Raw genomic sequence first — 12,009 nt, forward strand, 5'->3', positions numbered from 1 at the left:
ATTCAAACTCGACCAGTTCTGGGGTTCCATGGTTCAGTGACGTTTAAGGACCATTCCAACCTGACCAGTTCTCGGGTTCCATGGTTCTGTGACCTTTCAGTGTCTGTGTCTGTGACCTTTCATTGTCTGTGTCTGTGTCAGTGTCTGTGACTTTAAAGGGCCATTCCAACCCAACCAGTTCTCAGATTCCATGGTTCTGTGACCTGTAAGGACCGGTCCAACCCATCAAGTTCTAGTGTTCTGTGGTTCTGTGTCTTGTATGGATCCCTTCCCACCCAGTCCTTTTTAGGGTTCTGTGGTTCTGTGATCTTTGGGGACCATTCCAACCCAACCAGTTCTGGGGTTCCATAGTTCTGTGACCTTTAAGGTCCATTCCAACCCAACCAGTTCTAAGGTTCCATGATTCTGTGACCTTTAAGATCCATTCCAACCCAACCAGTTTTAGGGTTCCAAGGTTCTGTGACCTGTAAGGACCATTCCAACCCATCCAGTTCTAGGGTTCTGTGGTTCTGTGTCTTGTATGGATCCCTTCCCACCCAAGTATTTTTAGGGTTCTGTGGTTCTGTGACATTTAAGAACCCATTGCCACCCAGACATTTTTAGGGTTCTGTGGTTTTGTGATCTTTAGGGACCATTCCAACCCAACCTGTTCACGGGTTCCATAGTTCTGTGACCTTTAAGATCCATTGCAACCCAAGCAGTTCTGGGATTGCATGGTTCTGTGACTTTAAAGGGCCATTCCAACTCGACCATTTCTGGGGTTCCATGGTTCAATGACCTTTAAGGACCATTCCAACCCTACCTGTTCTAGGGTTCCATGGTTCTGTGACCTTTCAGTTCTGTTCCAACACAACCAGTTCTCGGGTTCCATGGTTCTGTGACCTGTAAGGACCATTCCAACCTGACCAGTTCTAGGGTTCTGTGATTCTGTGTCTTGTATGGATCCCTTCCCACCCAAGTATTTTTAGGGTTCTGTGGTTCTGTGACCTTTAAGGACCCATTCCCACCCAGACATTTTTAGGGTTCTGTGGTTCTGTGATCTTTAGGGACCATTCCAACCCAACCAGTTTTGGGGTTCCATAGTTCTGTGACCTTTAAGGACCATTCCAACCCAACCAGTTTTAGGGTTCCAAGGTTCTGTGACCTTTCAGTTCTGTTCCAACCCAACCAGTTCTTGGGTTCCATGGTTCTGTGACCTTTAAGGTGCATTGCAACCCAACCAGTTCTAGGGTTGCATGGTTCTGTGACCTTTAAGGACCATTCCAACCTGACCAGTTCTAGGGTTCCATGGTTCTGTGACCTTTCAGTTCTGTTCCAGCACAACCAGTTCTCGGATTCCTTGGTTCTGTGCCCTGTAGGGTCCATTCCAACCCAGCCAGTTCTGGGATTCCATGGTTCTGTGGCCTTTAAATACCATTTGTCACGGAGTTGACCAGATCAATCTATGTGTGTGACAGGGGCGACAGGCCTCTGCCCTCCCCCCCCACCCCAGTCCCACAGAAATGGGAAGGAAGGTAGGGAGGAAATGAACAGCGGCAACAATCTATGGAGGAAAGCTTATTTTACTATAATATTGGAATACAAGATAACACAATATATACAATTTAATTGAAATTGAGATTAATAAATCAGACGAGATAAGAGAGAGAGAGTTCCCGGGACCGAGTCCAACCTGAAATGCTTGGAACGGCCAGGAAAGCACCTCCAGCACCCACTGCAAGGCAGCAAGAGAGCGCCCCCCCACCCGGAAGGGCCAGATCCCGTGACTGCTGTAATGTACAGGGATAGGTACTTGGGATTGGGGCAGTGTTTAATGTTTATTTATTTAAAGTTTATGTTTTAAACTTTAAATAAATTAGATTTTAATTAAATTTTAAAACTTTAAAAAACTTAAATTTAAAGTTTTAAATTTATTTTATTTAAAGTTTAATGCCCCGTACACTACATGATGTTTTGATGTGGAATACTGAAACCCAAAAACAAAAAGCAAAAACAAAAAAAACATAGAACCACGACACCATTCCAACCCAAGCAGTTCTGGGGTTCCATGGTTCTGTGACCATTAAGGATCATTCCAACCCAACCAGTTCTAGGGTTCAGTGGTTCTGTGTCTTGTACGGATTCCTTCCCACCCAGACATTTTTAGGGTTCTGTGGGTTTGTGATCTTTAAGGACCATTCCAAGCCAACCAGTTCAAGTGTTCCAAGGTTCTGTGACCTTTCAGTTCTGTTGCAACACAACCAGTTCTCGGATTCCTTGGTTCTGTGACCTTTAAGGACCATTCCAACCCAACCAGTTCCATGGTTCTGTGGTTCTGTGTCTTGTATGGATCCCTTCCCACCCAGGTATTTTTAGGGTTCGGTGGTTCTGAGACCTTTAAGAACCCATTCCCACCCAGACATTTTTAGGGTTCTGTGGATCTGTGACCTGTTTGGACCCATTCCCACCCAGGCGTTTTTAGGGTTCCATGGTTCTGTGACCTTTAAGGACCATTCAATCCTAACTGGTTTTGGGATTCCATGGTTCTGTGACCTTTAAGGACCATTCCAACCCAACCAGTTCTGGGATTCCATGGTTCTGTGACTTTTAAGGACCATTCCAACCCAACCAGTTCTAGGGTTCTGTGGTTCTGTGTTTTGTATGGATCCCTTCCCACCCAATCCTTTTAAGGGTTCTGTGTTCCTGTGACCTTTAAGGACCATTCCAACCCAACCAGTTCTCGGGTTCCATGGTTCTGTGACCTTTAAGGACCATTTTAACCTAACTAGTTTTGGGATTCCATGGTTCTGTGACCTTTAAGATCAGTTCCAACCCAACCTGTTCTGGGCTTCCATGGTTCTGTGACCTTTTTGGACTCATTCCAACCCAAGTACTTCTGGGATTCCATGGTTCTGTGACCTTTAAGGACCATTCCAACCCAACCAGTTTTCAGGTTCCATGGTTCTGTGACCTTTAAGGACCATTCCAAGCCAAGCAGTTCTGGGGTTCCATGGTTCTGTGACCTTTAAGGACCATTCCAACCTGACCAGTTCTCAGGTTCCATGGTTCTGTGACCTTTAAGGACCATTCCAACCCAAGCAGTTCTGGGGTTCCGTGGTTCTGTGACCTTTAAGGACCATTCCAACGCAACTAGTTCTCTGGTTCCATGGTTCTGTGACCTTTAAGGACCCATTCCAACCCAACCTGTTCTAGCGTTCCATGGTTCTGTGACCTTTAAGATCAGTTCCAACTCAAGCAGTTCTAGGGTTCCATGGTTCAGTGACGTTTAAGGTCCATTCCAACCCAAGCAGTTCTAGGGTTCCATGGTTCTGTGACCTGTAAGGACCATTCCAACCCAACAAGTTCTAGGGTTCCAAGGTTCTGTGACCTTTAAGGACCCATTCCCACCCAGTCCTTTTTAGGGTTCTGTGGTTCTGTGACCTTTAAGGACCCATTCCCACCCAGACATTTTTAGGGTTCTGTGGTTCTGTGATCTTTAGGGACCATTCCAACCCAACCAGTTCTAGGGTTCCATGGTTCTGTGACCTTTCAGTTCTGTTCCAGCACAACCAGTTCTCGGATTCCTTGGTTCTGTGCCCTGTAGGGTCCATTCCAACCCAGCCAGTTCTGGGATTCCATGGTTCTGTGGCCTTTAAATACCATTTGTCACGGAGTTGACCAGATCAATCTATGTGTGTGACAGGGGCGACAGGCCTCTGCCCTCCCCCCCCACCCCAGTCCCACAGAAATGGGAAGGAAGGAAGGGAGGAAATGAACAGCGGCAACAATCTATGGAGGAAAGCTTATTTTACTATAATATTGGAATACAAGATAACACAATATATACAATTTAATTGAAATTGAGATTAATAAATCAGACGAGATAAGAGAGAGAGAGTTCCCGGGACCGAGTCCAACCTGAAATGCTTGGAACGGCCAGGAAAGCACCTCCAGCACCCACTGCAAGGCAGCAAGAGAGCGCCCCCCCACCCGGAAGGGCCAGATCCCGTGACTGCTGTAATGTACAGGGATAGGTACTTGGGATTGGGGCAGTGTTTAATGTTTATTTATTTAAAGTTTATGTTTTAAACTTTAAATAAATTAGATTTTAATTAAATTTTAAAACTTTAAAAAACTTAAATTTAAAGTTTTAAATTTATTTTATTTAAAGTTTAATGCCCCGTACACTACATGATGTTTTGATGTGGAATACTGAAACCCAAAAACAAAAAGCAAAAACAAAAAAAACATAGAACCACGACACCATTCCAACCCAAGCAGTTCTGGGGTTCCATGGTTCTGTGACCATTAAGGATCATTCCAACCCAACCAGTTCTAGGGTTCAGTGGTTCTGTGTCTTGTACGGATTCCTTCCCACCCAGACATTTTTAGGGTTCTGTGGGTTTGTGATCTTTAAGGACCATTCCAAGCCAACCAGTTCAAGTGTTCCAAGGTTCTGTGACCTTTCAGTTCTGTTGCAACACAACCAGTTCTCGGATTCCTTGGTTCTGTGACCTTTAAGGACCATTCCAACCCAACCAGTTCCATGGTTCTGTGGTTCTGTGTCTTGTATGGATCCCTTCCCACCCAGGTATTTTTAGGGTTCGGTGGTTCTGAGACCTTTAAGAACCCATTCCCACCCAGACATTTTTAGGGTTCTGTGGATCTGTGACCTGTTTGGACCCATTCCCACCCAGGCGTTTTTAGGGTTCCATGGTTCTGTGACCTTTAAGGACCATTCAATCCTAACTGGTTTTGGGATTCCATGGTTCTGTGACCTTTAAGGACCATTCCAACCCAACCAGTTCTGGGATTCCATGGTTCTGTGACTTTTAAGGACCATTCCAACCCAACCAGTTCTAGGGTTCTGTGGTTCTGTGTTTTGTATGGATCCCTTCCCACCCAATCCTTTTAAGGGTTCTGTGTTCCTGTGACCTTTAAGGACCATTCCAACCCAACCAGTTCTCGGGTTCCATGGTTCTGTGACCTTTAAGGACCATTTTAACCTAACTAGTTTTGGGATTCCATGGTTCTGTGACCTTTAAGATCAGTTCCAACCCAACCTGTTCTGGGCTTCCATGGTTCTGTGACCTTTATGGACTCATTCCAACCCAAGTACTTCTGGGATTCCATGGTTCTGTGACCTTTAAGGACCATTCCAACCCAACCAGTTTTCAGGTTCCATGGTTCTGTGACCTTTAAGGACCATTCCAAGCCAAGCAGTTCTGGGGTTCCATGGTTCTGTGACCTTTAAGGACCATTCCAACCTGACCAGTTCTCAGGTTCCGTGGTTCTGTGACCTTTAAGGACCATTCCAACCCAAGCAGTTCTGGGGTTCCGTGGTTCTGTGACCTTTAAGGACCATTCCAACGCAACTAGTTCTCTGGTTCCATGGTTCTGTGACCTTTAAGGACCCATTCCAACCCAACCTGTTCTAGCGTTCCATGGTTCTGTGACCTTTAAGATCAGTTCCAACTCAAGCAGTTCTAGGGTTCCATGGTTCTGTGATTTTTAAGGTCCATTCCAACCCAAGCAGTTCTAGGGTTCCATGGTTCTGTGACCTGTAAGGACCATTCCAACCCAACAAGTTCTAGGGTTCCAAGGTTCTGTGACCTTTAAGGACCCATTCCCACCCAGTCCTTTTTAGGGTTCTGTGGTTCTGTGACCTTTAAGGACCCATTCCCACCCAGACATTTTTAGGGTTCTGTGGTTCTGTGATCTTTAGGGACCATTCCAACCTGACCAGTTCTAGGGTTCCATGGTTCTGTGACCTTTCAGTTCTGTTCCAGCACAACCAGTTCTCGGATTCCTTGGTTCTGTGCCCTGTAGGGTCCATTCCAACCCAGCCAGTTCTGGGATTCCATGGTTCTGTGGCCTTTAAATACCATTTGTCACGGAGTTGACCAGATCAATCTATGTGTGTGACAGGGGCGACAGGCCTCTGCCCTCCCCCCCCACCCCAGTCCCACAGAAATGGGAAGGAAGGAAGGGAGGAAATGAACAGCGGCAACAATCTATGGAGGAAAGCTTATTTTACTATAATATTGGAATACAAGATAACACAATATATACAATTTAATTGAAATTGAGATTAATAAATCAGACGAGATAAGAGAGAGAGAGTTCCCGGGACCGAGTCCAACCTGAAATGCTTGGAACGGCCAGGAAAGCACCTCCAGCACCCACTGCAAGGCAGCAAGAGAGCGCCCCCCCACCCGGAAGGGCCAGATCCCGTGACTGCTGTAATGTACAGGGATAGGTACTTGGGATTGGGGCAGTGTTTAATGTTTATTTATTTAAAGTTTATGTTTTAAACTTTAAATAAATTAGATTTTAATTAAATTTTAAAACTTTAAAAAACTTAAATTTAAAGTTTTAAATTTATTTTATTTAAAGTTTAATGCCCCGTACACTACATGATGTTTTGATGTGGAATACTGAAACCCAAAAACAAAAAGCAAAAACAAAAAAAACATAGAACCACGACACCATTCCAACCCAAGCAGTTCTGGGGTTCCATGGTTCTGTGACCATTAAGGATCATTCCAACCCAACCAGTTCTAGGGTTCAGTGGTTCTGTGTCTTGTACGGATTCCTTCCCACCCAGACATTTTTAGGGTTCTGTGGGTTTGTGATCTTTAAGGACCATTCCAAGCCAACCAGTTCAAGTGTTCCAAGGTTCTGTGACCTTTCAGTTCTGTTGCAACACAACCAGTTCTCGGATTCCTTGGTTCTGTGACCTTTAAGGACCATTCCAACCCAACCAGTTCCATGGTTCTGTGGTTCTGTGTCTTGTATGGATCCCTTCCCACCCAGGTATTTTTAGGGTTCGGTGGTTCTGAGACCTTTAAGAACCCATTCCCACCCAGACATTTTTAGGGTTCTGTGGATCTGTGACCTGTTTGGACCCATTCCCACCCAGGCGTTTTTAGGGTTCCATGGTTCTGTGACCTTTAAGGACCATTCAATCCTAACTGGTTTTGGGATTCCATGGTTCTGTGACCTTTAAGGACCATTCCAACCCAACCAGTTCTGGGATTCCATGGTTCTGTGACTTTTAAGGACCATTCCAACCCAACCAGTTCTAGGGTTCTGTGGTTCTGTGTTTTGTATGGATCCCTTCCCACCCAATCCTTTTAAGGGTTCTGTGTTCCTGTGACCTTTAAGGACCATTCCAACCCAACCAGTTCTCGGGTTCCATGGTTCTGTGACCTTTAAGGACCATTTTAACCTAACTAGTTTTGGGATTCCATGGTTCTGTGACCTTTAAGATCAGTTCCAACCCAACCTGTTCTGGGCTTCCATGGTTCTGTGACCTTTATGGACTCATTCCAACCCAAGTACTTCTGGGATTCCATGGTTCTGTGACCTTTAAGGACCATTCCAACCCAACCAGTTTTCAGGTTCCATGGTTCTGTGACCTTTAAGGACCATTCCAAGCCAAGCAGTTCTGGGGTTCCATGGTTCTGTGACCTTTATGGACCATTCCAACCTGACCAGTTCTCAGGTTCCGTGGTTCTGTGACCTTTAAGGACCATTCCAACCCAAGCAGTTCTGGGGTTCCGTGGTTCTGTGACCTTTAAGGACCATTCCAACGCAACTAGTTCTCTGGTTCCATGGTTCTGTGACCTTTAAGGACCCATTCCAACCCAACCTGTTCTAGCGTTCCATGGTTCTGTGACCTTTAAGATCAGTTCCAACCCAAGCAGTTCTAGGGTTCCATGGTTCTGTGATTTTTAAGGTCCATTCCAACCCAAGCAGTTCTAGGGTTCCATGGTTCTGTGACCTGTAAGGACCATTCCAACCCAACAAGTTCTAGGGTTCCAAGGTTCTGTGACCTTTAAGGACCCATTCCCACCCAGTCCTTTTTAGGGTTCTGTGGTTCTGTGACCTTTAAGGACCCATTCCCACCCAGACTTTTTTAGGGTTCTGTGGTTCTGTGATCTTTAGGGACCATTCCAACCCAACCAGTTCTAGGGTTCCATGGTTCTGTGACCTTTCAGTTCTGTTCCAGCACAACCAGTTCTCGGATTCCTTGGTTCTGTGCCCTGTAGGGTCCATTCCAACCCAGCCAGTTCTGGGATTCCATGGTTCTGTGGCCTTTAAATACCATTTGTCACGGAGTTGACCAGATCAATCTATGTGTGTGACAGGGGCGACAGGCCTCTGCCCTCCCCCCCCACCCCAGTCCCACAGAAATGGGAAGGAAGGAAGGGAGGAAATGAACAGCGGCAACAATCTATGGAGGAAAGCTTATTTTACTATAATATTGGAATACAAGATAACACAATATATACAATTTAATTGAAATTGAGATTAATAAATCAGACGAGATAAGAGAGAGAGAGTTCCCGGGACCGAGTCCAACCTGAAAAGCTTGGAACGGCCAGGAAAGCACCTCCAGCACCCACTGCAAGGCAGCAAGAGAGCGCCCCCCCACCCGGAAGGGCCAGATCCCGTGACTGCTGTAATGTACAGGGATAGGTACTTGGGATTGGGGCAGTGTTTAATGTTTATTTATTTAAAGTTTATGTTTTAAACTTTAAATAAATTAGATTTTAATTAAATTTTAAAACTTTAAAAAACTTAAATTTAAAGTTTTAAATTTATTTTATTTAAAGTTTAATGCCCCGTACACTACATGATGTTTTGATGTGGAATACTGAAACCCAAAAACAAAAAGCAAAAACAAAAAAAACATAGAACCACGACACCATTCCAACCCAAGCAGTTCTGGGGTTCCATGGTTCTGTGACCATTAAGGATCATTCCAACCCAACCAGTTCTAGGGTTCAGTGGTTCTGTGTCTTGTACGGATTCCTTCCCACCCAGACATTTTTAGGGTTCTGTGGGTTTGTGATCTTTAAGGACCATTCCAAGCCAACCAGTTCAAGTGTTCCAAGGTTCTGTGACCTTTCAGTTCTGTTGCAACACAACCAGTTCTCGGATTCCTTGGTTCTGTGACCTTTAAGGACCATTCCAACCCAACCAGTTCCATGGTTCTGTGGTTCTGTGTCTTGTATGGATCCCTTCCCACCCAGGTATTTTTAGGGTTCGGTGGTTCTGAGACCTTTAAGAACCCATTCCCACCCAGACATTTTTAGGGTTCTGTGGATCTGTGACCTGTTTGGACCCATTCCCACCCAGGCGTTTTTAGGGTTCCATGGTTCTGTGACCTTTAAGGACCATTCAATCCTAACTGGTTTTGGGATTCCATGGTTCTGTGACCTTTAAGGACCATTCCAACCCAACCAGTTCTGGGATTCCATGGTTCTGTGACTTTTAAGGACCATTCCAACCCAACCAGTTCTAGGGTTCTGTGGTTCTGTGTTTTGTATGGATCCCTTCCCACCCAATCCTTTTAAGGGTTCTGTGTTCCTGTGACCTTTAAGGACCATTCCAACCCAACCAGTTCTCGGGTTCCATGGTTCTGTGACCTTTAAGGACCATTTTAACCTAACTAGTTTTGGGATTCCATGGTTCTGTGACCTTTAAGATCAGTTCCAACCCAACCTGTTCTGGGCTTCCATGGTTCTGTGACCTTTATGGACTCATTCCAACCCAAGTACTTCTGGGATTCCATGGTTCTGTGACCTTTAAGGACCATTCCAACCCAACCAGTTTTCAGGTTCCATGGTTCTGTGACCTTTAAGGACCTTTCCAAGCCAAGCAGTTCTGGGGTTCCATGGTTCTGTGACCTTTAAGGACCATTCCAACCTGACCAGTTCTCAGGTTCCATGGTTCTGTGACCTTTAAGGACCATTCCAACCCAAGCAGTTCTGGGGTTCCGTGGTTCTGTGACCTTTAAGGACCATTCCAACGCAACTAGTTCTCTGGTTCCATGGTTCTGTGACCTTTAAGGACCCATTCCAACCCAACCTGTTCTAGCGTTCCGTGGTTCTGTGACCTTTAAGATCAGTTCCAACCCAAGCAGTTCTGGGCTTCCATGGTTCTGTGACCTTTAAGGACCATTCCAAGCCAAGCAGTTCTGGGATTCCATGGTTCTGTGACCTTTTAGGACCATTCCAACCCAACAGTTCTGGGCTTCCATCGTTCTGTGACCTTTAAGCACCATTCCAACCCAACCAGTTTTCAGGTTCCATGGTTCTGTGATCTTTAAGGACCTTTCCAACCCAAGCAGTTCTGGGATTCCATGGTTCTGTGACCTTTAAGATCAGTTCCAACCCAAGCAGTTCTGGGGTTCCATGGTTCTGTGACCTTTAAGGACCATTCCAACCTGACCAGTTCTCAGGTTCCATGGTTCTGTGACCTTTAAGGACCATTCCAACCCAACCATTTTTCAGGTTCCATGGTTCTGTGGCCTTTAAGGACCATTCAACCCAACCAGTTTTCAGGTTCCATGGTTCTGTGACCATTAAGGACCATTCCAACCAAGTACTTCTGGGATTCCATGGTTCTGTGACCTTTCAGTTCTGTTCCAACCAACCAGTTCTGGGGTTCCATGGTTCTGTGACCTTTAAGGACCATTCCAACCCAAGCAGTTCTGGGGTTCCATGGTTCTGTGACCTTTAAGGACCATTCCAACCCAACCAGTATTCAGGTTCCATGGTTCTGTGACCTTTAAGGACCATTCCAACCCAAGCAGTTCTGGGATTCCATGGTTCTGTGACCTTTAAGATCAGTTCCAAGCCAAGCAGTTCCAGGGTTCCATGGTTCTGTGACCTTTAAGGACCATTCCAACCCAACCAGTTTTCAGGTTCCATGGTTCTGTGACCTTTAAGGACCATTCCAACCCAACCAGTTTTCAGGTTCCATGGTTCTGTGACCTTTAAGGACCATTCCAACCCAACCAGTTTTCAGGTTCCATGGTTCTGTGACCTTTAAGGACCATTCCAACCCAAGTACTTCTGGGATTCCATGGTTCTGTGACCTTTCAGTTCTGTTCCAACCCAACCAGTTCTGGGGTTCCATGGTTCTGTGACCTTTAAGGACCATTCCAACCCAAGCAGTTCTCGGGTTCCATGGTTGTGTGACCTTTAACGACCCATTCCCAACCCAGGCATTTTTAGGGTCCCATTGTTCTTTGAACTTTAAGTACCTTTTGAACCAATTGATTTTGTCAGTTCTCCATGGTTCTGTGACCTTTAAGATCAGTTCCAAGCCAAGCAGTTCCAGGGTTCCATGGTTCTGTGACCTTTAAGGACCATTCCAACCCAACCAGTTTTCAGGTTCCATGGTTCTGTGACCTTTAAGGACCATTCCAACCCAACCAGTTTTCAGGTTCCATGGTTCTGTGACCTTTAAGGACCATTCCAACCCAAGTACTTCTGGGATTCCATGGTTCTGTGACCTTTCAGTTCTGTTCCAACCCAACCAGTTCTGGGGTTCCATGGTTCTGTGACCTTTAAGGACCATTCCAACCCAAGCAGTTCTCGGGTTCCATGGTTGTGTGACCTTTAACGACCCATTCCCAACCCAGGCATTTTTAGGGTCCCATTGTTCTTTGAACTTTAAGTACCTTTTGATCCAATTGATTTTGTCAGTTCTTTTATGATCTTCAAGGAACCTTGCCACTCAACCATTGTATTGTTCTGTGGTCTTTTGTGACCCAACCCATTCCATGGTTCCGTGTGTTTCAAAGATCTTTCCAACCCATGCCAAGATTTTATGTTCTTGAAGGACCTTCTCGTCCATCCCTTTTCAGGACTGTATGATCTTTAGGGACTCTTCCCGCCCCATCCCTTCCATGTTTCTATGATCTGGAAGGATCCTTCCTATCCAACCCAGATTGTGGTTATGTGATCTTTAAGGACCCATCCAACCCAACCATTCCATGGTTCCTGATCTTTAAGGACCCATCCAACCCAGCCATTCCATGGTTCCATGATCTTTAAGGACCCATCCAACCCAACCATTTCCATGGTTCCTGATCTTTAAGGACCCAACCATTGCATGTTTCTATGATCATTAAGGACCCAACCATTGCATGGTTCCATGATCTTTAAGGACCCAACCATTCCATGGTTCCACAATCTTTAAGGACCCGTCCAACCCAACCATTCCATGGTT

General features: G+C 45.5%; 1 protein-coding gene across 1 annotated transcript in view; it reads left to right on the forward strand.

Annotated features, from left to right (window-relative positions):
- The window catches only part of AKAP8 (A-kinase anchoring protein 8), a gene marked incomplete at both ends in the record, with an annotated part of 66,989 nt that overhangs the window by 43,688 nt on the left and 11,292 nt on the right, over positions 1–12,009 (forward strand). The window lies entirely within an intron of this gene.

This window comes from Tetrao urogallus, assembly GCF_951394365.1.
Source record: "Tetrao urogallus genome assembly, chromosome: 36".
NCBI classification, from domain to species: domain Eukaryota; kingdom Metazoa; phylum Chordata; class Aves; order Galliformes; family Phasianidae; genus Tetrao; species Tetrao urogallus.